This window comes from Excalfactoria chinensis, chromosome 9, assembly GCF_039878825.1.
Source record: "Excalfactoria chinensis isolate bCotChi1 chromosome 9, bCotChi1.hap2, whole genome shotgun sequence".
Lineage (NCBI taxonomy): Eukaryota > Metazoa > Chordata > Aves > Galliformes > Phasianidae > Excalfactoria > Excalfactoria chinensis.
Window position 1 is genome coordinate 10,889,091 of NC_092833.1, and position 25,887 is coordinate 10,914,977.

Here is a 25,887-nt window from a genome sequence, read left to right on the forward strand (position 1 = left end):
ATTCTGCCTCCTTCTTCCCTCATGAAAATTCACTGCCCAGCACTGCTGGATGCAAATGCCTTCCCTCTCCAATAACCTGAGCAGGATTTGGAGCACTGCAGGTGGGGTGAAGGTTCTCTTCACATCCTGCAGCATCCCCTCAGAGATGCCTAAACTTCCCCAGCTATCCCAGCACTAACGGTGCCTGGCATCAGCTCAGTGTGTGCGCAGTGGTTCCGGCCTCTCTGGGCAAGAATCTGGAAGAGCAGCTTTTATTAGACAGATATGTCTGAAGTGACCCCGTTAGTCTGGGCTCTTTAGAGATCAGCTCCAAAAGCCGAGGCGCCAAATCCAGCAGCATGCTCCTTTAGCAGGGGTCCTGCAGAGGTGGCACAGCTCTTCTGTAGCCAAGAGCAAAGGACCAGGGCAAAAGGGAGCACAGATTCCAGCAGTGCAGCCCTCAGAGAGGCTGCAGAGCTCCTTCCTCCAGGCAGTGCCTCAAGGTAAGGGCCGAAACTACTGCCTGCAGTACTATAAAATAAAAAATTAAATATATACATAGAATAAAAGATGAGTATACTGTAGCCTGAAAGCAGCCTGCTTCCTTTGATAGCTCTTCCACGAGAAAACATTTTTGCTGCAAGGTTCTACCATTTTGTACAGCAAAAGTAAGTGGATGCCTCTATTTTATGCTTTGCAGCTGAGTTCAATACAAGGAGAGCATCCTCAGCACAGGGACAACAATGTTACAGAAATACAATGTCCTACGAGACAAAATAGCAGGGCAGTCATCTCCAGAGCATCACAGCATCCAAAAGAGAGGTGGAATTCTTCTACCTAGGATAAAAATGGCCAACAAAAATCTATATCCTAATATATCACTTTCTTCTTTTTCTTCTTATTTCTGTTTCCTTTTAATTCAGTGGCATTTAGCGAGCAGAATAGCTGTTAACAAAGGTCTGAGGGGTGAAACACCATTTTCTATATAAAGAAAAATGCTTTGGAAAAAACTGCAATTTGACAGGAAAACACATTGAGCAAAACACATTTTAAAAAGCAGAATGTATCTTTGTTTGTCTTTTAAGGCAGCAAGAGATCCACCACGGCTCATCAGAAGGATCCTCGGTCCCAGGAAGGAAGAGATAGCATTCTTTTTGAACACACATCCAAGAAAACAAGAAGGAAGAGATCATCCAGAAACACCACGGGAAGGGATCCCGTTCCAGTCCCACGCTCAGGGATGGATGAGCAGAAGCCCTTCCCCTTCCCTGCTTCATACTCAGCACTGCAGAAGGATGTGAAGCACCACAGCATCTCTGCAATGTACAGACTGCAGCTGCTCCAGTAGCCCAGGGTTTGCTCTTCCCACACCACTGGTGGCAGATGGCACGTGCTGTTATTACATCTGTACTTTAGATCTTAACAGTAATTGTTATGAAAACTTCTGCTCTTGGATAACAAATCACTATCTTTATTTTGTGAGGGGAAAAAACAACAGCAACGACAACAGAAGTCATCTTGTAGTTACATAACTTTACTGTTTTAACAAAAAAAGTTTGTCTATCCTACTTCTTCTGACTGGGAACAGCCAGAAAATAGGATATGGACACATTATGTAAAGGTCAATGCACTTTTACCCAACTCTTTGGAAACTGACAATGTTCTCGTGACAGCCATAAAGCTGCCTTGAATTTTAGTTCCCTAGAAAGTAAATATAAGGAATCCCAAAGCTGTAACCACATTTGCCACAATTCTTAACGCTGATGTCACATCCAGCTTAATACGTACTGCAGCAGCCTGCATGGTAAAGCTTCAAAATCACCTCCTCTGCGGTCTATAGGAAGAAAACAGCAATTATCCTCCATCTGAGAGCTCCCAGGCATGAACAACAGTGCCTTCCTTTGGTGCAGTGTTAGCATGTGTTTCATTCCCCAGCACTTGGGATGGGGCACGGCGGGGCTGGTGGGACTATTTACTGGATCTCTTACAGCCAAATATCTCACGCTACCGTCTGTTTTATTTCCTTTCATCGCTGCTCCCTCCCACTCCAAGTAGAAAATTTCATTTTCTTTTGGAACCAGATGACTTTCATTTGTGCCCATTTGTTTCTCTATCAATTAGCCAGGGCAAAGGGGTTGCCTTTCACAGCCCTTTCTGGTACACTAGACATATGGGGACACTATAATTAATAGATGTCAGGCACAGTCCCTCCCGACGCATTGATTCCTTACTACTTAAGAAACACTTGGGGAGAGCACAATCAGCCCTGACTGCCAGGGGTCCTCATAAAATCCATACGCCTGGATTTACAGAAACTGCTAATCACTTTGGATGCTGAGGGGGGGTAAGGAGAAATCTGATTTTGTGAAGCAAAGGAAGCCCCTAATTAACTAACACCTTCACATGCTTCAAAGGGAGAACCACCCAGAAGACTTCCAGAGTAGGAGACCAGTAGAAGAAAGCCTTCTGGTCCCCAGTCCAGACCTGCAGTAGGGGGAATGTATGAACACCGTCCCCAGTCCCAGGGCATCCCACCCCAATGGCACTCAGGCACAGCCACCAAGACCACCACACCACTGTCTGCATGCTTCCTACTGCCATGACAACACTGCTGAAAACTGTGTTTTGCTGTGCGCTAGTATTTCTCACTAGGCAGAAGGGATCAAACCCAAATCTGCTTGCTCCTACTGCTCAGGAGACCGATCCCAGCATTAAAGGAAAATCCCCCTCTTTGATTTGCTGGCTGATGCTGAGTCTCTTAGGAGAGAGAATGGCACTTCTGCGTAGCGTGTTTCCATATGAGAGGGAAGAAAGGTTCTCCATGAAAGCAAGCATCATTGCCACACTGCAAATCTCCTGTTTCAAACCAACACAAATGGCAAACGGTTATATCTCTTCTTTTAGAATAAGAAGGCAGAAAATTGGTGTCTGCCTTAAAAACACTGCCTTAAACTGGCGTCTAGACAGTCCAGTGAGATGGGCTATGCCACAGACGTGTTCAGAGGAAAAGAGAAAGAAACAAAGTCTGCTCTGAAGCCATCCCACGTGCTCGCGGTCCCAACACCACCACCCAAAGCACACTTCTCCCAGCAGCTCTGCTCCTGCAGCACGCAACTGCTGAGTGCCTTCCCACTGGAAACCTTTACAGATTTCTTCAGTGGTAACTACAAAAGGAAAATCACTAGAGGAGGACACCCAGTGGCTTCCAGCCAGAACACAACCCGCCTTCAGCAAGACCTTTGATTTGCACAGGCACACACTGAAGTTGTTCTTCACAACAAAGAACAGCCCGTCTGTTGCATAACTAACCTTAGGCTGCGTTAGATAAGTCATGCCTTCTCGCAGATCAACTGACCTTAAATAATGTCCCCTGTATACCCAGAGCCAATGGGTTTCTTATTCAGAGCTCAACCGACAGGTCTTCTCCTTCCAGCCATGTCTTCAGAAAAGCACACAAAGAAGGTTTCAAGAGAAATCTCATGCTTACTGTTCCAAGGGCAGTTTTCAAGGCCGAAAAAGAAGCACAAGATCTCAGCTCCAGATTCACATCTTCCCTCGAAGGCTTCTTCAGTGCTTCGTTACAGCAAAGCGAGTGAGAGCTTTTGCAGGACTGAATGGGGACTGCGGACGACACTAACTGGAAAGCCGGTACACGTTGTGAAATACTGCTGCAGCTCTGCCACTGAGTCAAGCCTGGCTCAGAACAGCCAGCCATGGCGATGAAGTGCTGCTTTGTGTTCTGGCTATAGGCAAAACAAAGGTCTGGGGATGAGGAGGTCTCACTTGTCATGCAAGGGTCACACCAAAGGCAAATTCCACCACAGCATTTCCGTTCTGCTGCCCAGGCCATTATTAAGAGTGGAGACAACAGCAGGATCTTTCTTTGCACATCCAAAAATGCCATTCAACAGAGCTGCGCCACATCACCCCACAGCCACAATCCACTCAGGAGGGACGTCAATCCCTGCAGGAGCTGACCATTCTCACTGCAGTGATTCAAAAGTGCAGATGAGTTCCTTTTGCACCACTCCTTCAAGGTCCCTGGCTACAAGATGATGCAGGAGCTCTGTAGCAGACTGAGAGGTAGAAGCTCAGGGAAGACAGACTGTGGAAGTAAGCATGGCTCTGCACCACTCCTGGAAAGTAATTTTGTTGCCTAAGCAGACATCTGTGCATTCCCCACTGGTGGGAGCAAGGTTTTTAGAAGCGAAACGTTTTGCAAAGCAGGGTGATAATCCTTTGGGAATGCAAACACCAAAACAACTGGCCAGTGAACCTGCAGCGCAGGCAGAGGCACTAAAAGCCTGGCTATTTTCTGACTCTGGTTAAGTTGTCATACAGCCTCCACTTGAGCAGCAGTTTCCCAACCTATAAATCAGGGCCGACAGGGCTTCCTTTGCTGCTATATGACGCTCCACTCATTCAATTGCTGTCTGACGGGAGCTCTGACACAACGGCAAATGTAACTAATGCACGCATCCAGCGACTCCCAGAGCCCTTCCTATGGAGTGCATTAGGACAGAAGCCCTGCCTCGCCCTTGCAATCAGCCAAGCCAGGCTTCACCCTAAAGCTCTGCCATACAAAACAGCCAACCTACTTCCTATATGAGCCATCACCGCCTCTCTCTGTTACTGCAAGAACGCAGCTCTGGAGGGTTGCTTGTGCCAGACAAGCTCAATGGCCACAGAAGAGCTTTCTAGTAAACCAAGCCCTGAATGCTAAGCAAAGGCTTACTGAGCTGAGTTACTGGAATCTATTCCTCCCGCATAGTCAGCATATATGAATACATCCTCTTGCTTCATTAAATTTTAATTGGAGTACATGTGAATAGGCTTTACTGGTTACTTAATCAAAGAGGATCTGAGTACAAGGTGTTCATGAGAGAAGCTAGAAAGCAACATCCTTTCCAGCTTTTCTTTCTGAGTTGTTTTTTTTTAAGCATTCATTGTTGATTTCTTCAGGTCAGTTAACATTTTTGAGCTGCTGCAAAGAAGCATGAAAAATAGCCACAAAGTGCAAATAAAGCACTTTGGAAGGAAACCGGACACAGGCCATTAACCCTGTGTTCCTCATCATTATCCAGACAAAAATTAAATGCAAAGTCCCGGAGCAGCTGTTGCATTAGCCAGTTGATTGGCAGCGCTAAGCACAATGATTGCTTTGCTGCTCTGTGTCATGCGTGTTTGGGCTGGACTGTCTGGAGTTTCATTATTTTAAGTGTCCTTAGGTACTCTGAAACCACAGCAGATTTGAACCTATAAAAAATCCTACTTGTAAACTCGGAGATTTCCTCAGTAATCGCCTTCTCTTGTACTTGAACGCAGATGTTTATTTGTTCTCACATGCTTTTCTTTAGCTTAGAGAGACTTGGCATGTATTTTCTTGCCTACCTAGAACAGGACAACCATCCCCAGAGCTGCCTCCGTACAACAACAGAGGCTGCATGACCGGATTCTCAACCTCCATAAAATCCACACGGTCACTATGGCCTGAATTGACTTACAGCTGTCTACACCAGCTGAAAAACTACCAGCAAAGCAACTCTGCTGCCTCCCCTTCTGCACTCCGGTCTGCAAGAGGCACAGCTGGGGATGGGGCTTCGGCGTCTGACCGCATGAGGAACAAAAGGCAGCTCTGTGCTCTGCTAAGTGAATCAAAAAATGAAATTGCAGCTATTTAAAACCACAACAAAGAACTTACTGGACTACTCCTGCACATTGCTTAGAAATGTATATTCTGCGCAGTGATACATTCTGGCAGCCTGGGACTCTGACACACTTTCTATGGCAATGTTCTAATATTAGAAAAATCTGGTCATAAGCTAAAAATGTTACAAAAATAGCAGAGGATCATAAGTTACCAGCTGAGTCAGAGCACGATCTGCTACTTGACTTTCATACTGTTTTATGAAAATAAAGTGAGGGAGACATCACACAGTGTTTCTTTTTAAAAACATTTCCTTCTACCATTGCTTGTGGAGGAGAAGGAGCCTTAGCGGAGAGGAATTTCTTGTGTGCCACCCAGAAAAGTCACTCCGAACGGCAGAAATCAAACTGCAAAGGAGCAAAGGACACAGATCTGCTTGTGTACCATCATCAAGTCATTCACCAGCCCTGCTGTGTGTGAGCTCTGCGGGGCAGGAGGCTGCCTCTTGCCCCCAGTGAGGTGCTCAGGGATCTCAATGGGATTGTATCTGGTGGTATAGTGGCATAAATACCAAGTATCTTACACATTCAGGGCAGCCTCCACCATTAGAGCATTCTGTTTGCATGCCGTACTTAAATCATCAGTAAATAATTAACAGACAGTATAAGCATGTAACAGAACTGAGTCACAGGTGTTAGTGAGGAAAAAATGCTATAAATTGATATGTCATGGTAATAAGCAGCCTGCTCACCTGTTAGGTGCTGCAGAAATTAATTAAACAATTTAGTGTTCATAAATTAACCCCTGACACACAGAGCCTTACTAGAAAGCCATACTCTGTTATTTATGACTGTAATTTTTCCTCCTTTCACAGATTTGGCAGACTTTAAATGAAGAAACTGTGACATGTTTCCTGTGGAGAGCTGATCACAGTGGAGGGAAGGGGCAGGGGGAGCAAGGAAGGGATGTGCAGGAGATGACCACGTGAACACAGCAAAAAGCAGGCTCCTGTCTTTCCACATCTCAGTTTCTTGCTCCTTCCTGATATGTGTTCATCAACAGAGCTCAGCGCAGAGCTGCTCCAGGTAAAGATGTGGAGTTGAGCACGGCATCCCCCAGCTCAGCCCCTCCTTGAAGTGCTCTGGCTTCTGTGGGATCTGTGGCAACCTCACCTCATTGCAGGCATGGATGCACTCAGGCAGTGATGCAACTTTCCCACTTCCCAGCTCTGAAAGAATCACGTTCTGTGCAAGCTCGAGCATCTTCTGCAGTGAACTTCCCTGGAAAAGTGGCCTAAGCTCCCTCAAAGAATGGAGATGGAGAGCTCCATTCCCCAGTGGTGGATGGTCATCAGCTCTCTCCAGCAGCCAAGCTTAGGGCATTGCTTTTGTTTGCACACACTTCCCAGAACACCCATTTCCAGGCCTGTTTTCTGCAAACCTGGCCCAGGAGATTTCCCTACATGAAGGCAGAGCAGCAGAAAGCAGATGATGCATCAGGAAATCCTCCTGTCAGACGCCGTGCTGCGAGGAGGAGCAGAACGCAGCTCTGCTATCAGAGCTCTCCATGCTCCATAAAACACTGAAGATGTTCAACATCACAACATTTCAGCCCGAGACATACAACTGCCTGAAAAGCAATGTGCAGAAGCCTGCTAAAATGACACAGGAAGGATGACTCTCCAGAGAAAAGCAGATGACTAAAAAGTTATTCCATCCAAAAACAGTGCACTCAGGAAAGTAAATTGTCAGTGTCCTATAATTGTTAACAGCGTTATTCTTCCACGAATGTGCTGATCCTGGCTCCTCTGCAGCTCTGCCTGCAAACAGAACCTTAAAAAGCCCCTTTCTAACAACAACTGCTGAATCCTTAAGCTTATTTCAATGAGTTTGTTTTGGTTTTGAATACAGTAAAATACAAACAATGAATTCGGGATATTTTCCCCCCCAAAGTGTAGCTCCCATATGCTTAAAAGTAAATGGGAGCGCTTTGCTTCCTGGGATATGTAACTGGAACATTTTCCTAGCACCTAATAAAACATTGTTTGCTTGATACTAACCATTAAAATATGTGTTTCAAGTCATGTAATGTTCCCCGTGAAATTTGCCTTTTTGCTCCATGAAAAAAAAAAGGGCACTGAAAGGAATCCTGCAGCCATAAGGATCTCACTTATTTCATGGAAGTATCATTTTAAAAGCCCCACAGCATGATCAAAGCACTGTTGGGAACAGATGTTCCAGGCTTTACAAATTCCAGCGTAAGTATTTTTAAGACATTTATCACTGCAAAGTTCTTTCAGATGATTTTTCCCCTGCAAGAAGCATGCCTGCACTTTGCTCCTTGAGGAAGATGTGTCCACTCACGGACTCCTGGCTGCTGCCCCTATCCTGCCAGAACACCTGAAGGGGAATCTGATGTAGTTTCATATATGTGAATGCACAGACTCCAGACTGATTGTCCACATGGACCCTCTCCCAAAAACCTCATCACTCCATTACCTTGATGCCACACAACAACCGCCTATACCCAAAGTGAGTTGCTTTTTGTTGGCCATCATCCCTTGAGATCATCCCACTGCTGCTATGACCAGCCCTGAGCAATCTCATCTAACTTTAAAGCTTGACTCTACTTTGAGCCAGAAGCTGTACAAGAAACCTGAGATGTGCTTCCTACATAAGCTACTGGAGTATTACACATCTCCAGTGGGAGCTACAAGGAAATACCTTCAATCACGCCAGCACCCTAAGGAAGCACCCCAGCTGTTCCCATAATCTTGGGGCCCTCTGTATGTAGGGGCACCCACAGGCCAGCTGCCCTGGCTCCAGCAGCAGGCACACAACACTACTGAGCTACAAGGCTCAGCATCTAACAGGTTGGACACCATAAAGCCAGATGGGCAGAGCCAGAAGGGGCAACAGCAGGGACCGCACAGGAATCTCCTTGTTCTCTGGACAGAATCAGTGAGTCCTCATGAGGCAGAGAATATATTTCATCTGTAACTGAAATCACAGCCAAATTTCCATTCCAAGTGAAGTTCCCCAGAAGTTCAGCTCTCCACAGTCAGTTTCTGTGTACTCTGTCTTCTTCCCAGGAACATCACCAAGATCTCTGGTTGCTGAGAAAGCCTAAACACTGTGCAGAACTTGGCAGCTTCGTGAGAGTGAGCAATGTGCCAATGTACTCATGACTACCCAAGAGTCCAAAACATACAGTTTCTCTTTATGTCCGAAGAATAACATGGGTTTTTGTACCCAAAGAAAAAAGGGGATCTGAAACAACCAGCTCCTTTGAAATGTCACATATTCACAGAAGAAGGTGTTTGTGAAGAGAACATCACTTCTCTAATATGTGCCCAGTTTAGTTTCACCTGCTTCCATGCGCTCCCTTCCCAATTCCTACAACCTGCTTGCACATCCTGTTTCACTATGAGCACGAGCTTCTCCCCCAGGGCAGTGCTGCCTTCACTTCTCCTCACAGAGTGAGCTGAACTAACAGTCAAACTGGAAGCAAAAATAAAAAACAGACAAGTTTCCCCTTGTTTGTCTGATCTGCAAGCATGACTCAGGTGCTGGGACAGCTCTTTCAACACAGATTTTGGGTACCACCTACTAATAGTCCTCCAATGAGAAGGTGGAAGAGTGGCCTCTGAAAGAGCGGTGACTGAAAAAGCATGACAAGGCAGGGCAGGTCTTCCAACAGGAGGAAGGACAAGAAAAAGGATGCCCAGAACATATGAGAGGAAACCCCAGATTTCAGAGATGGAGGGCAGGAGGACAGAGATGCTGGCGGCACACAGTGGTCTCAGGAGAGATGAGGACAACTATGACTGAGGAAGTCAGGCAGAAACTGGAAGGTATGGAGGAGCCAACTCCAGTGAGGAGTGGTCTGAAAACACCCTCCAACAGCAAAGGAAACCGAGACAGAAAGAGAACACATTTCACACGAATAAACACAACAGCTTGCATGTCTCTGCCTGCCGTCACCTCAAAGGGCTACAGAAGACTCATGACTACATTTGCCCATCCAACATGGAGCATCTCAACCTGACATGAGTTGAGCTGAACACCCCCCTCTGCAGGAGGCTCCATCAGCTCTCTTTCTCAGAAAGCAGAGCTCTAACTCTGGCACTGTGTCAAGTCTCAGGGAGTAACAGCTTCCAGCAAGCTTTGTAACATCTGTCCCCAGATTCCCCCAGCAGCCATGAAGGGAGCTGAAGTGCAGCCCATGAAGCAGCTCCCTCGCATCCCCTATGCATGGCACCTTTAGAACTGCTCCTCTCACCCAATATATCTTTTCCTTGACAGACCTCTTCATTCAGCACTTCTCAAGTTGTTAAACCTTACTTCTTTATTTATGAGCTCAAGCTAACATCCACGTTAAGCCTGCCCCTCCCAAAATACCATTTGTTATAAATTATAATACACCCATGAAATCTTGCCACGCTGGCAGCCAATGGCTTTGTGTGCACACAGACCCATGCACATCTCAGCTATAGATCTGGAAAAACAAAATGTTCTCCCATGTGACCTCAAAGGGAGAACAGAAACAGCAGGATCACCCAAAGCCGCCATCTATCCATGCACCCTTGGAAAGAGCAGCTTCAGCACCCAAGGACACCATAGGGTCTGTGCCACCAGTCGGGGTCAATGAATACCCATCAGTATTCTGACCCTGGCGCATGGGGAGAGTGCTTTAATGGGGCACTCAGGATGCTGTGAGGAGCCATCAGTTTTGTGTTCTGAATATCACAACCTGCTCCAGACCTGAGGTTTGCTAACCTGTCTTTCCACCCCAAGTGCATTCACTGACAGGTTTTAAGAAAGAGAAAGAAAAAAAAAAAAGGCCTTGAACAATTTTCAGGCCTTCTGATTTCGCTATTTAAAAAACCCACAAAACCCCTACATCGTTTCCCTCTTGTTTTTCTAAATAAAAATAACAGATAGCCCTAACTTGATAATAAATATGCTCAGAAGCTGTCTTTAAGTAAAAGCTTTTGATAACAAATTGCCTATGCTAACTGCTATTTTACTCTTGAATTTTTTATTGTTGCTTAAGCACTGCAATTATGCTAATAAGCCTGTGAGGATGGTACACTAAAGCATTGAATGTGACAGATATAATACTCAATAAAATGTTAATCTTACCTAAAAACTGGAATCAAACAGCCTTATTAGTATTTATGGATATGGCATCTTCAACATGTTTCTTAAGAGGAATATATATATATGCAATGGATATTTTCACATATACCTTGCTTTTTCTCGTGCCTCCAAATGATTTAATTCAGAGTGCCTATTACCCCTGCTGCTAACTTCCAGTCCCTTTTGGATCAGGAAAAAAAGCATTCTGGTGTTTGAGCTACACTGAACTCCTGGTCTGCTGAATGCTTTTCCACTCCAAACCTACAGGTGAGATGGTCTGTATCAACAGACCATTCCTACACAGCACACTGGTGTGGTTCCCAGACGTTGCAGGCTAATGCTTATTAAATAACACCCTGTTGCCTTGCAGCCTCACTGCTCCTGCTGCTCTCACCCAAAGAAGTTAATTCCGCTGTCCGGACTGCAAGAACATCAGTTAGACACCATTACACCTCCTGACAGACAAACGAGGCTCTTGCTGCCGGATGCTGCAAGCCTCCTCTGTGGAAAACACAAGACAGGAGCCATCCAGGAACTGCTTCAATGAATATCGACAATGGGGAAAACCCAAGCGGCTGCCCACCGAAACAAGCCATTTCCAAAGCACACAAAGAAGTCACATGAACTGCCCACACTCCCGGCACAAAACACACAGGGACTTCCTTGAGCATCACCAGCAATGCACACCAGCTTGCTCTCAGGTCAGGATATCCCTTCTTACATTCATGGAAGGAAAGAGGACTGGTTTGGAGGACACGTAGGTCAGCGCAGTTCCACAAGACCTCATTTGCAGACGTAGGCAGGGAGCACAGCGTTAGAAAAAAAGAATTTTCAGTTGCAAAATTATTCAAACAAAAGTACAGAACTGACTGAGCTTGCACCTCGGAGAGCTGCGAGATGCACCTCGGGGCTCCTCTGCCCCAGGTTTGCCCCATTGCGAGGTGCCAGGCTCCAGATCTTCAGGTCTAGCCAGCAAGTCAAGCACTGCACCGCTGCCGTGTGCTGCAAGGCAACCTCTCCCACAGAGACAGCAGGGCTCAGCTCTGAGTCTGGTCGTTATTTTCAACCCTCGGGGGAAATGTAAATTGAAGTTTGGCATATTGTTTTCTCTTGCTAAGCAGCAATGCTCGAATGTTAACTCCAATCCTGACAGGCGTATGTATATTCTTTGCAAATAATCTCACGCTGACCAGTCCAAAAGGTCAAAATCATACAAAATAATCACATTTTAGAAAGAACAAGCTTGGAAAACAGTCAGTACCGCTGGCACAACCCCTCGACCGATTAACCATCTTCGCCACAAGGTGAACTGCAAGCTCGTGGATTTATTTGATTGATTGAGATCAAAAGAGCAGAGGGCACAGAGGAAATTGCATCCTTCTATGCATGCATGCGGCTTTCAAGATTTGAGCAGATAGCTGCAGGAATTTTAAAACTCGAAGTGGGAAAGAAACAACATTTAAAGGTGGTTTCAGAAAGGCATCCCCTTATTTCTCCCTTGACACCATCTACACTTTTTAGAGCTATCTGAATGGTTCCTCCGTGTTTCTGCAGCCCTAGGACCCAACAGCTTATCTCTGCTAAACAGAAGATGCTAACAAACAATAAGACACTTGTATAACTCCAGAGAAGACATCACTATGGACATTAAGGATGAAAGGCAGATTTAGAGAAACCAAACAAATCCCAAATGAAGTCTAACAGGAAGCTGAAGAATTCCCTACTGCTGTTCAGGTGTCCTCGGCCACAGGACACGCATCTCACTACACTTCTTGGCTGCACAAGGAAGATGAATCACCCTCAATGTGCTCCTCTAGCAATGATCACACAGAGGCACTGGGGCTGCCTGGACCCATGTGAGGTTTGTCACCTGCAGCTCCTGGGGGAGCAAGGGAGAAGCAAGGGGACTGAGTGAGCAGCCATCCTTAGGACACAATTTCAACACAGAACACAGAAAAAAGCCTGCACTGCGTTTGCTGTCAAGACAGGACAAAGAAACACAAGGAAGAACAGGAACAGAAGAACAGGAAAAGAAATATGAAACTGCCATCCCATCAGCCCTTGAACCAAAGAGAAAAGCAAACATTTGGTTCTCATGCTTGTGTTTCACATATCGTTTATGTTTTGCTCAGTATACCTTAATCTGTAGCACTGTCCTCTCACATCTGAATTATACAGATGCGATTACCTGCCTGAGAATAAGAGGAAAACCCTTAATATGGATTACAGAAGAAACTCAAACTTCCAGGAATTTAGTACAGAGGAACAAGAATTGGTACAACCTCCTGGTTCTGTCACAGGTTTAGATCACATGCCAAGACCAAGGGCTGAATTCCTTTTCCACATACTTGCACTTCACTCCAGAAGGAGGACATCCCCTTTCATGTAACAAAGATTATAGCCATAGATCTGAAGCTCATCACCAGACCAAGCAGCTCCTTCTGCACGAGTACACTGAGCTTTTTTGCTTTTTACCTTATCAGTTTTGAATAACGTTGTTAAGAAACGAATTTCACCTTCTCTGATTTCCAACCTTCAACAGGCTAGAAGGAGCTTCCAGAAGTCATCCCACCTGTTTTCCCACTACATGAAAGGATCAGTTCTCCTAAAGCACATCCAATGAGGTTTTTTTTTAACTGATTCTAAAACCTTTCCAACAAACTCCACAAGCTCCTCAGGCAGTCCATCCAGAGCCCAGCTCTTCTCGATGCAAAAGATCATTTACTAACATCTTATCTGAATTTCTCTTGCTGCAACTTAAGCCTGCAATTTGTCTTACTTACAACGAGCAGATTTACAGTTTGTTCCTTCTCTCCACAAGTTCACTCTTGCCAAAATTCACAAACTGAGGCACTAGTGTGGCTTGCCCTTTCTTTGCCATTTTGCTGTTGCTCAAAGTACATTCTTAGTCTCATGTCTTTGCATGCGTGTTTCGTTTCTTACCCCACGAAAACAGGCAGCTAGGATATCACAAGGCTGTTTGAAGAGAGGGCGCTCACATCCAAAGGCTGACGCAGTCAGGCACACCCAATTATTATAAGGCACTCTGAAAGAAAAAGAAAAAGATTTGTGTTTAGGACAGTATGCAAAGAGTCCAGTAATAAACCAACAACCGTGAACTGCAATTTATTCCACTCTTTTACTGAACGTTCAAATAGATCTTCATCAAAAGCAACATCAATGACTGCAGATACATCGTATGCCACCACTCAAACCCACGTTTTCTCTAGCAACCACCACAAGTTTTTGATAGATCTTCGTTCTACCAAACAGGGCACCACTGACTCTACATAAAGTTCTGCCAAGCTACACGCAGTAGCCAGCACACATCAAAATCAGATGGGTCCAGCACTTTATTCATTGTGACAGAGGACAAATCTTAATGTCGCCACTGGTGACTTTATTTTCAGTGTCACTGAAACCAACAGAGACAAGACTACTTTGAGATTTGAGCGTGTGTAATTATGGGATAGACCCAGAGGAAAGAAGTCAGATTCAATGAAAGGTTGAATAACTTTTGCGTGCACAACATATGCCCTACCTCCCAGTCTGCAGGATGCTCTGCATAGCAAAAAGAAATCTTTCTCCTGAACAAAAGGGTTTGGTGATAAAGGAGAAAGAAGAAAGAAAGGATTTATACGAGCAGCATTGGGAAACACAGGGGGAGAGTTCTGAATAGCAAAAGCATTCCAAATTCCATGAGATAACAAGCAACAAGGGAGAGCAGTGATAATACATCTGCTTTCCTATTTTTGTAAGCAATCAATTTGCCACAACAGCACCTTTGAATGGATGATTTCTTGTACTCCATCCAGTCACAATCCCTTTCTCCCATTAGTAGGGGATAACTCTTGGCATGGGGTTTTTATTTTTCTCTTCAGTCCTTTTCAGCTGCCCTGGACTTTTGCTTTCCTTAACCATTTCCCTCTTCCCAGTACAGCCCAACTGCTGTCAGCACAGGAAAGTGACATGCTCCTATTTAGCAAAGACTTGATAACAGAAGTGTTTCCAAGGCTAAGAGACAAATACCTGCACCAGTATTGCCCCTACAGCACACAGCAGCTGAGGAGACTAAGCAATAAATGCCTTGTACTGAAGATGTAGAGCTCAATCTCAGCAATATAGATGGCCAACTAATGAAGGAGTCCAAATGGACGTCTATCTTTAACAGTGCAAATTGCTTTGATGATTTCTACAGGACCACCTGTAGTATCAGAGACATTACCTCCCAAAATACCAGCGAGAGATATGGATGTTCAGCAAGGGATATAGATGTGAGGAGTGCTTCCACCAAGAATATACACCCATTTCTATGGCAGAATTAGAACAGCTGTTGAAAACCATGAAGTAGTATTGAATGGCAGCTCAGGACAGGGAGCCAAGAAGACTACCACATGCAATTGAAACTGCCAAGGGATTAAGCTAGGTCAAATGTAATTACACAAAACTGGAACTTGGCCAAGGTGCTGGCTGGTTTAAGAAAATTAAAAGAGGTGTTCAGAAGTTTCAGAGATAGAGTCCTTCTGTTAATTATTTGGTGAGTCAGTTGCTGAAGTCTCAGTACTCTGGGAGGCTGACTGAAAAAAGGGGGAAAATGAAGCATAAACTTAAAAGGCATTAGGAGTGATTAGCAAGAGCCTTTGTTCTCCATGGCAATGCTTGCTGCACTAGTGTGTGAATGCCTTTCATGTTCATGTTGGAAAGTGGCCTTAGCTCCTTTGATACTTCTGGGAGGAAACACTGAAGTGTACAAATATCCCACCGTCAGAAGTTCCAGACAACAGTCAAGGAACATCAACATATCCCAGCCCGGTCAGATCCAGCTCTCAGGCAGTGCTTCTGCTGAAGGGAGGAATGCAAATAGAGACATTTGGAAGCTCATTTAGACCCTAAGCAATGTTTACCCTACTTGCTGGTGATGTAGGAAGGCCAGGTCATGTAGTAAACCAGGTTGCAACCATGCAGGACTGCGTTCTTCTTGCTTTCTTATGGTTTTGGGAAGATGGGGAGCACTTGAGGTGTGCAAATAAGGAGATAAGAAAAGATGCTTCATGGCCAATATGGTCCTCAACAATGATAAAGAGGGGCTAGAAGAAGGAAGTGGACAGACTCTTATAGCAGGGCCTGTTGTAACAGAACAAGGGGAAATGGCTGCAAACTAAAAGAGGAGACATTTAGACTGGATATAAGGAAGTTCTTTTTTACACTAAGGGTACAGAGGTACTGGCACAGGTTGCCCAGAGAGGCGGTGGGTGCCCCAACCCTGGAGACAGCCAAGGTCAGGCTGGATGGGGCTCTAACACCTGATGGAGCTGTAGTAGAACGCCCTGTTCAGTGCAGGGAGTTAGGACCAGATGGCCTTTAACTCAAACAACTGTGCGATTCTATGAACAACAGATAAGAGGGAAAGCACGCTTGTTTTTAACTCAGGATATTTAATGCCTAAATTAAAGTACAGAGAGATCAAATCCAGACAAGATGAGTATCAACAGCTACTGATGAACAGTCACAAGCTCTGTTCAATTTCTGAGACTTGTACTACAGCCATAAACAAAATATGGAGTTTTCTGAATAATAATAATAATAAAAAGCCTTCTAAGTATCAGTTTTGGCACCTAATAGTTGTAGCTGCTTCTTCTACCTCCGCGTCTGGAATTTATTGTTAAGAGACTCGTTACTGTCTTTGAAACAGTCGGATTTGACAGTAAAAGCAGTATGGAATTGGAGATTAACCTTCTTGGGTAGTTTGTTTGGTGAACTGTTCAGCTGATGCACATTAAACAAACCGATTTTTAGACTGATGTGAAAATAACAGGAAGATTAAACAGCACATCTTCCCAACGAGCGCCGCGCACAGCACACAGTGAGTGACACGGCTTCCTCTGCAAGAGATGGCAGGTGAACACACAGCCCAAGGCTCTGCCATATCCGTTTCATGCACTGTATTTTCCTTTCCAGAAAACAAGCCGAGAAGAGACAGGCGTTTCACAGCACAGACTGATGCAACTTGCGCTAATGGCACAAGCATAGATGCAAGCACTCCGTTCCATTTGTACAGAACTCATCAATGGGGAAAGTCATGGAGGGTACAAGGAAAAAGGGTTTCTTGCCCGCGGCCAAAGGGACAGGAAAGCCAGTGTGACCAGAGCATGCAGGTACAAGTTCCCTGCAGCCAAAGCAATAAGGAACCAATGCCACTGACAGCCTCCAGTACCTGACACAAAGCACAGAGAGGTGGAATGGGAAGCACTGATGCCGAGCAGTAATAAAGATGGAATCGCAGCTGCTTCTCAAATCAGATTTTTTTTTTTTTGCCTGGGTTACTTGTTATTAAAAGAAATTATAAGTTTCAGCACGCAGGGACATCCTGTTCGCTGTATTAAATTAAAGGGATGATTCAAGAGGGAACAGCTTTCAGGAGGCAGGGAAGGGGAATCAATTTCAGGTTGCTACAGACAACTGGGCCTTTTCCTGTCAGACTAAATCCAATTCAGCTCTACGAACCCACAACGGAACAGTCCCTGAAATACAACACACACGTGCTCTCTAAATAAATAAATACACTAAAATACACACTCGTGTCATCTCCTGAATTTTACCAGCTGAACTAAGGGTACACTCCAGCCTGCCAACTGCAACACAACAAGCGCAGAGCTTTGGCTCAGCACTGACTTCCTGACTGCAAGTTCAACACCCATCACTGCCTTAGAGGGAGAAAGGAATATAATGGTAAAGTGGCATTCTGCACAACAAAGCACGGCGATTTGGGCCGCCCTTCCACAGGCTCTGGGCATACAGCAAGGTCTAAAGGCTGTTAAGTGACCAAATAAATCCATCTCAATCAATCCCTCCGTGAAGAACACAGGAAACAGTTCCATCCTACAGTATTATGAGTCTTAATTTTATGGAGCAGTTGATGTTTTTCCAATGAAAGGTACCATTAAAACAGAAGATTTTATTAGCAAAATCAATGGTGTGTGGCGAGGCAGTCCCTCACGGCTTCTAAAAAACATCTATGAATAATTATAAAGCTGATAGCAGCAGAGAACACTGTACAATTATTACTGCTGCTTTACAGGATTCTCTAATAGCGACGGCCCTACTTCTGGTAAGAAACCTTCAGGCAGTACCACAAAAAACATAAATAAGGACAAGGCAACAAAAGCTCAGCGCTCTCTCACACTCAGAGGGTGCAAATATGTTGCTTACTTTATGTTTATGGTCGCTGGGTTTTCTTATTTTTTATTGACTTTTTTTCCCCCCAGCAAGAAGTAAACACTCTGGAAACAAATACATCTCAACACTTACAGAAGTTATTTACCAGTCGCACTTCACCTTCTCTACCAATTCCAATGTTTTGTCGCATCAGAAGAGCAAGCGGGGGAGATTCACTCCCCCTTAAGCCCATCAGAAGTGGAACATAGAGCCACCAATCTCATGGTGCTCCTTAACCACAGGTTAGGTGTGTGCAGCACCTGAAAGCCCTCTGCAAGCAAGGCACGTGCTGGGGACAAAAAGCCTGGATGCCTCTATCTCCAGCAGGGCTCCCACTCAGTTCAGCACGCCATGCTGCCACTGCCCTCCCCCCGTAAGGTCTGGGCACATTGGCAGTGCCCTTAATCCTCCAAATGCTTCCTGCTCACAACCAGCAGCCACCGCCCATATCAGCACCATCATAAAGATCTCACATCATCAAAGCACTGAGGCACCCCAAACTCAACACTCACCAAGCCTGCCTACTTTCCAGCAAGCTCTGGCTAATGCGCACAGAGCGCCGTTAAGTCAAGAATGTACTTATGTGAATTTGAGCCAAAAAATGACACCAGGCAGCTCTACCCCAAATGTTTTGGCTTTGCACACATAGCTACACATTTGCAAGAGCCGAGGGTATAGGCAGAGAAAAAACCTCAAGCCTCCTTTCTCCACCTGGCTTTAAACAACCTCCGGATGTGTGTGAGGATGGATGAGGAATGAGTGGCAAGAATACTCAACAGATGTTTTCATTAGCATAAATTTGCCATTCATTCCTCTTTCTTCTACCATCACAAACTCCTCTATTATCCTCGCTGGATAATTTACAGAGCTTACTGCAAAGTACAGCGTTGGAGAACAGAGACAGCATACACTCAGTAATGTACAAGTTCAAAGAGCTGAGCCATGCATGACCTGCCAGCAGACTGTTGCTATTTTCTTGCACATATAAAAGAGCATTGCCTTCGTGCAGCGCTGGAACTTGTCATCATGAAACACCCTTCTATTACAACATGGCCCAGAGGAGCTACTATTTTGAGTCCTAATAACATGCCTGGTTTTACAGGAAAGCATGAAGGCAAGTAACATGGAATAACCCAGATGTCAACGACAGAAACAGATGGGAATCTCACAAAGCTACACAGATTGCCTCGTTTGGGTGCTGTCATAGCCCATCCTCTAGATGGGAAAGCACGGTGCAGCACTTAGATGAAAGGAGCACGTGGAATTAAGGCACATCATCACCTCCACAAGACCTATGAAAAGACAGCAGAGGACTGCTTTCCAGGCATGTAGAGCCCAAGGTAATAAAACATGACTCTAAGCTGTTTTCTCTCCCACCAGAAACACCAAGTGACGGTCGCTCTATTCTCCCAGCTTTCTGACCACAGAAAATGCAAACAGCACTGAAGGAAAGGTGCACCAGGAAGCAGATCACACCGCTGGTCTGGGAAGAGCTTCTTCTTGGCAAGTGAATGCAGATGGAACTGGCTGGAGGTGCTCGCACTGTGAGCGTGGCACCAGGTGCTGCAGGCAGACCACCTGCAGACTGTGCTGCGATTTGCCCTGCTGTGGCTTCCCGGCCACAATTTGCCTTCCAAACAATCTAGGAAACCACTGCACCTGTAGTGGTAGGTCGGCTCCTGTGACTTATAGGTGGTGTCTGCAGACGATGAGTCAGCGGCAGACCAGGAGAGGTGGTGGACTGGCCCGACCTTCCTCATTCAAACTCACAAGAGGATCCAAAGCTGAGGCTAACAAACCAGAACTTCCCAAACTCATGCAAACAGGGAGAAATCAAGACTCCTGTTAAATAAACATAGGACTGCTGCTTCGAACCTGGGGTCCAAGCTCACACAAGAGCCCTGGAGCAGCAGGCCATTCATGCATGCAGCCATCGCAAGGGTGAAGCCAGAGCATGAATGAAGCATAGGGATTGATTCCCTTATCTACCCTCCACCCACCACTAACTGGATGATGCTATTCAGGGAATATATAATTTAAAGACGGAGGCTAATGATGAATCAACATTGATTTTTTGGACAACCAAGACACGACAATAAATGTAATCGCAGTCTACCTGCTTGTAGCTTGCCAGGAGTTACAGTGAGTTTCAAAACAATCTGGCTCCTTTCCCCTTCCTCATCCCAACCCCTTTCCCTCCCGTATTCCAACAAAGAAGGAAGGACCCTTACAGAAAAGGAATTCACTTAGACAAGACACAGAGTGCTGCTGGAGCCAGCTCGATGCTGGCTTCTCTCTCCCTGCTAAGCAGCACAGAGTGACTTAATGGATGCACAGAGGGTTCACTTTCTGGGGAAAAGCAAATTCCGCGCGTGCAGTTGCGAGGAATGCATTGTATGTCTGGTATTCACGCTGCACTCCCTTTTCCCGTTCCTTTTTTTTTTGCCGTATATGGAGCTGAGCACAGCCGGCGGGGCAGCGCTGTGTGCTCAACGCCTTCCTACTTCTGACTCTGTTTGTCTTTACTGGAAATCCAATCGATCTGTCTAGGAAAAAGGCAAGCGCATGCACTGCAGTGTGACGGGCTCAGACACCCCGCTGCTCCCACACAGGGCAAAAGGAGCAAGCTGAACCAGCTCACCCCAGCTACAATCCTGAAGGGCTGTTTCACAGGCTAAGCAGCACTCCAGTTGTAAAGGCAACCTGGCCTTCGGAGCACACAGCTGGAGCTGGGAGGATTATGTGACCTCAGCACAGCGATACCCGCCCTCTGTAGCACAGCTGGGCCAGAAACAGAAGTGTGGGACTGTGCAGATGCAAATCACTGGGAGTTCTTTACTAGTCCTGACAACCTCTAAGTCCATCACAGCAGTTTCAAAAGCAGTCTGGGACTTCCATATCCAGGAGGCAATTATAAGATTATGTGCTAAAAGATAAAAGCTTTTTGCCACTGCTGCTTCCTCAGCAATCAACAGACTCCTCCTGTGGGCACCCAGGATCCCAAGCAAGACCATGCTAGAACTGGCTAGGAATTAAGCAAGAACCCTTAAAGGAATAGGCACCCTGGTCCATTTCCTCCAGTGTCTAATCCTTGACCTTGGCTGGTTCTTGAGCCCTCGAAGGATGATGCAAAACCTCCATGGCAGGCACACAGCACTGTGACCCACTTGCTATCCCATTCCAGTGTCTAAGAGATAAAGACTAACTAGAACCTGAGTCAGGAGGTTTAATAGAGCTTCCAGTTTTATTTTGTTCCCTTGCCAAAAGTCATTAGCACAGAATCATCCAATCTACCTTTGGATCTTACATCACCGGCCTCAACAACCTGCATGCTCTGAATTACAGGACAGTGATGGAGCTTCACCTTTACCAGTTTCAAAATTGTCATCTTCCAGCTTTCATCATTACTCAGCAGCAATGAATCCATCCAGCCACTCATCCCATCCTCGCCTTATGCCAAACATGCTATGTCCCATCCCTTTCCTTGCACCAGCACCTTAGGTTCATGCAAAAAATGCATGGTCAGGTGGCAGGACCACATAGCCATGAGCAGGCCAAGGCACTGCAGAACCAGCTGTCACCCAGCCAAAGCAGCCACAATTCCCTGGGAGGACCGGTCACATCTCTACCTGTGCTGAGTTCCCTGCACTCAGCCAGGAACCTCTTCAACCAGTTCTACCACTCACAGCTTTCCTATGTCAAAATACTGTCTTCTTCCTTTTGCCCAATGGATTCAAATGGAGCTGGGGATGCTCAGAAGTAGCCGTGGAGTTGCTTGGATGAAGATACACGGCTGAAACTTGGCCGGGGGAGGGGAAGGTTTCTAGCCTCATTAATAACAGCCTGAAATTAAAAGCAGAGCTTGTAGTACAGCTGTGATTCCAGCTACCCTGCTGCTTGTGTTAACAGTGTGGCTTTATTATGGTCAGGGATTAAAAACAGCTCCAACAATTAAAAGAAAGAAGGAAAAAAAATACGCAACAAAAAAAAACAACCAACAACTAAAAAAAAAAATAAAAAATCAGTAAAATCCAAAATTCCTGTGGCCTGGAATGATTAGCAAAAATAAGCTATGGGCCGTCAGGAGAAAGAGTGAATGCTTCCTTCCCACTGCCAGTTGGCCTGCTTTCCACACATGCCCCACCGAGTAGCCACATCCTGTGCCCACAGGACCGCCCAGTGCCCTGCAGGGCCAGCACCAGCCACAGCCACCGGTCCCCATGGGGTGTCACCTCCTGCCCCAACATGGGTGCCCTGCCAGCACCCCACTCCCAGCCGGCAGCTTGGACATGCTCCTCGCTCCCACTGTCTAAATGCTATTGCAATAAAAACAAAAGGTCTTGCAACCAGTGACTAATGTGCCTGGAACTTGTTGGGAGCCACCAGCCCTCTCTCAGAGCAGCCAGAGGAGGAGTGATGGGAGGATTAGGGCCAACCTGGCTGCTCTTAAGGGTCAGGATTAGGAGCGTTTGTTCCTTGGAGGTGAGCCGGTTGCCCAACCAATTCTTCAAGAGGTGAATACCTGCTGTGCTGTGCAGGATGCGTTCCTCGAGAGCAGTGGACAGTGATGGGACAGCATGCATAAGCAGCCCAACTGAGCATTTGGTCATAGAATCATAAAGGTTGGAAAAAAACACTGAGATCATCTAGTCCAACCATCAACCCATCTCTGCCACACCGTTAAAGAAAGCCTGCTTCTTCCTCATATAAATTAAAAGCCATAAATTCATGAGAAAGACAGGCCTCCCACCACCCCAGCAGGACCTGCTGCTCCCCTCTGGTTATGGCACACAGAGGCAAGAGGAAGAGATCACCAAGGAAGAGATGGTCTTTCAGTGTTTGTTTGTGTTTTACTACCATTAACACCCAAATTGCCATCTTATCCTCCTCAGGACAAATGCAGTTCACATCACTGCAGCACCCCAGCAGTAAAAGTGATGTTGAGAGCCCCAAACAGATCTCAGAGCCCTGCCCTTTCTCTGAGACGGACACAGAATCACGTTCAATTCACAGCTTCCTTAGCAGTGATGTGACTATAAAATGGCACAAAAAGCCTTTGCTGTTTTTGGAGGCAGAGTGGTGGATTCAGGTGAGTTTTTGCTGCTCTAATGAAAGATGATGATGCCTGAAGCAAATGAAGAGTGCTAGTTATATGACAATGCATGTGTCTAAGCAGCTGTTCTCAATAGCATGCCAAGAACATTTTACACTGTTTAAACTCAGAAACTCTAAGCCAGACTGTGCAAACCCTTTAACATTCCCTTCACTGTAGGGCTACAAAGTGCTTCAATACAATTACACTTTGAGCCGAGCCTGCAAAAATATCACAGCTAAGGTGGCAAGTCCCCAGTAACCACACAGCTGTCTGCACCATGTCCAGGGCTGATGTGATAGCATTAAGAAAACCCAAATCTCTCTCTCTTTTTTTTTTCCCAGCAGAAGTCTCCGGTATTTTGAAAACATTTAAATTAAAGCTAATAAACCCCACAACACATTTACCTTCTCAAGACACCAGAGCACTTTCTAAATACCGAGGTGACTGCAATCAAGAGTCACTGTGGCTTAGCAGATTTCGGTGAATTGACTTCCCAGTGGTTTCAGCTGAAGCACTTTGCCTCCCCCGTTTGCACTGGGCTGAGTGCATGCAGCTGCTGCACCTCGGCTATCGTTCAGCTGCAGTGGTGCAGCAGCTCCCTGCGGCCCTGCGATGGGAAGCATTATCCCCTCTTTGCAGGAAGGTAAAATGTAATCTCAAGAACGACGCCTCACCAAAAAATAATTGAAAGAGAAAAAGAAAAGCAATCACCACCACCCGCCTCCCGCAGCCCAAGAGATGAAGTTGTAAGCTATGCTGTCCCATCACACTTGGTTACAGCCCCCTGCAATCAATCATGCTTTTAACCAGACCACTCACAACCTGTACCAGAGGCAGAAATAATAGGGTGTCACCCAGCTACCCATGAACGGGAGGTGGAGCCCATGGTGTGTCTCATCTAGAATCTGCCAAGATGTGCTGCACGGCCATTTGCACTTGGATGATTCAGATCCTGCCTTTATAATCCCTGTCCTATACAGGAAAACCGCCTGGAGAAAGATTCCCTCTCCTGTCCCCAGATTCACTGATTCTTCACATCACAGATTTTTGGGTGCAAGCTATACCCAACGCAGCACAGGCAGGTGGGGTTCACTGCACTGGTTGGTGTCAGGGCTGCTGTTAATGACCTGCACTGTCAGCACAAAGGAAGAAGTGCCATGTGCTCAGACACCCCAAATGCCAAACTCAGTTAAGTGCTGAGCACTGCCTTCCCTTAGAGACTTCACCAACAAACACCCGACCAAAATCAGGATGGACCATACATACACACACTCCTCATTCCTACCAAGATTTCTTCAGTTCAAACCCACTCCCACTTCCATAAACCTAACTGTCAGGGGTCCATATTTTCCCTGTTGACAGCTGAAGTGCTGCTGACACACCAAGAAGGGCGATACCCTTTCCTGAGCTTCCAAGTCTTATTGAAATAACCAGTTGGAGGTCAGGGTGGAAATCAAGACCAGAACCATTGGTCCTCATGAACCTAAACAGCTCCAAAATTAGAGTGTTCTTGCAGTTTATCAGGCTAGACAAGCCAACATATCAATCCTATCAAAACTTTGCACTTACACAACAGAAGAACACATTCATTACGTCATTATGTCATAGCACACCTACAATAAACTATTACTGTTTTTCCAGGGAAATAAATTCAAGCACCTGCATCAGCAGTGGGTTTGTCAAAGAGACAAAGTCAAGAAAGTCAAGGTTTGCCCCATTCTCCAGCCTATCACACAGATGCATGCCACCCAGCTACCCAAGACTTTCCTCATTAAGTGGCAAATCAACAGCTGTTCTGGGGGTGAAACTTTAAGCTTTGCTTTCCTTTCCCATTTTAGGGTGTGCAAACCACAAGGAGATAAGGGGACCTGTGAGTTGCTGCTTCTCAGAGAGACCAGACACTCCTGTACAGCACCTCTCAGCAGCTCAATGCTGGTATCTTTGGCCAATGTCCTTGGACCTCAAAAAATTAGCTACAGCCCATCTTCTGGATTGATGGGTCTGCTTTAATGGACACCTGAACCAAAGAAACCTGCATTGATATAGCAAGTAGATGTCAGCATTGCTTAAACAAGCTTCCAGCTCTACATCACAAGGGGTGAGGAAAGCTCAGATACATCCCTCTCCTGTGAAAGTGGCACTTAAAATGGACCGTAATCATTAGCTGAAAATGTTCCTCAGCAACTGGAGTCATGCAGGCACTGTTACATGAGCAAATACATTCCTTAGAGCAACCTGGAGCTGGCAGTTTTTGTCTGGGCCAACACAAGAGAGGGGATACGATTAGAAAAGCACATAGTGTCACCACTGGCCTTGTCACGGGAGGACTTACTACGTCGAAGACTATAAAGAGGATCTGCTTGGTCTGGAGGCCAGAGGTCCAAAAGGCAAGCCAAAAAGTAACTAATTCCCTTTCTTAACAAACCGTGTTTTCAGCTGGAAGTTGCTTGGCAGCCTTCCTACCAGAGGATGCAGCAGGTCAAGACAAGGGTTCATTCCTGGCCAGGCCGAGTGGGGACACGGTACATAAGAACAGACGGCGCTTTGCAAACAAGGGCTGAAATGCTGCAAGGACTGCATCTGTGGGGCTTTCCATGGACAGCAAGGGACGCTGCCAGCCAGGCTGCTGGCCGTTGGGAAGCATTGACTTGTAGGAGCACAAGGACAAGGGTTACGTACTGAGGTACATGGAAAAGTAGCCCAGTGAAAGCTTATGGTACCCAGCTGCACTGCACCTGCCTTGCAAACACCTTTGGTTTCTCTTTTCTGTGAAAATTAAACACAGTGGCATACTATAAGAAAATTGTCAC

At 45.9% G+C, this 25,887-nt stretch overlaps 1 protein-coding gene across 8 annotated transcripts in view; it reads right to left on the reverse strand.

Moving 5' to 3' along the window:
• LPP (LIM domain containing preferred translocation partner in lipoma) overlaps positions 1-25,887 on the reverse strand; it is a 301,297-nt gene that overhangs the window by 226,844 nt on the left and 48,566 nt on the right. For all 8 annotated transcript variants that reach the window (XM_072344422.1, XM_072344423.1, XM_072344424.1 and 5 more), the window contains one exon: positions 13,711-13,813. The gene's annotated coding sequence lies outside the window, so the exon portion shown is untranslated. The remainder of the gene's footprint in view (positions 1-13,710; positions 13,814-25,887) is intronic.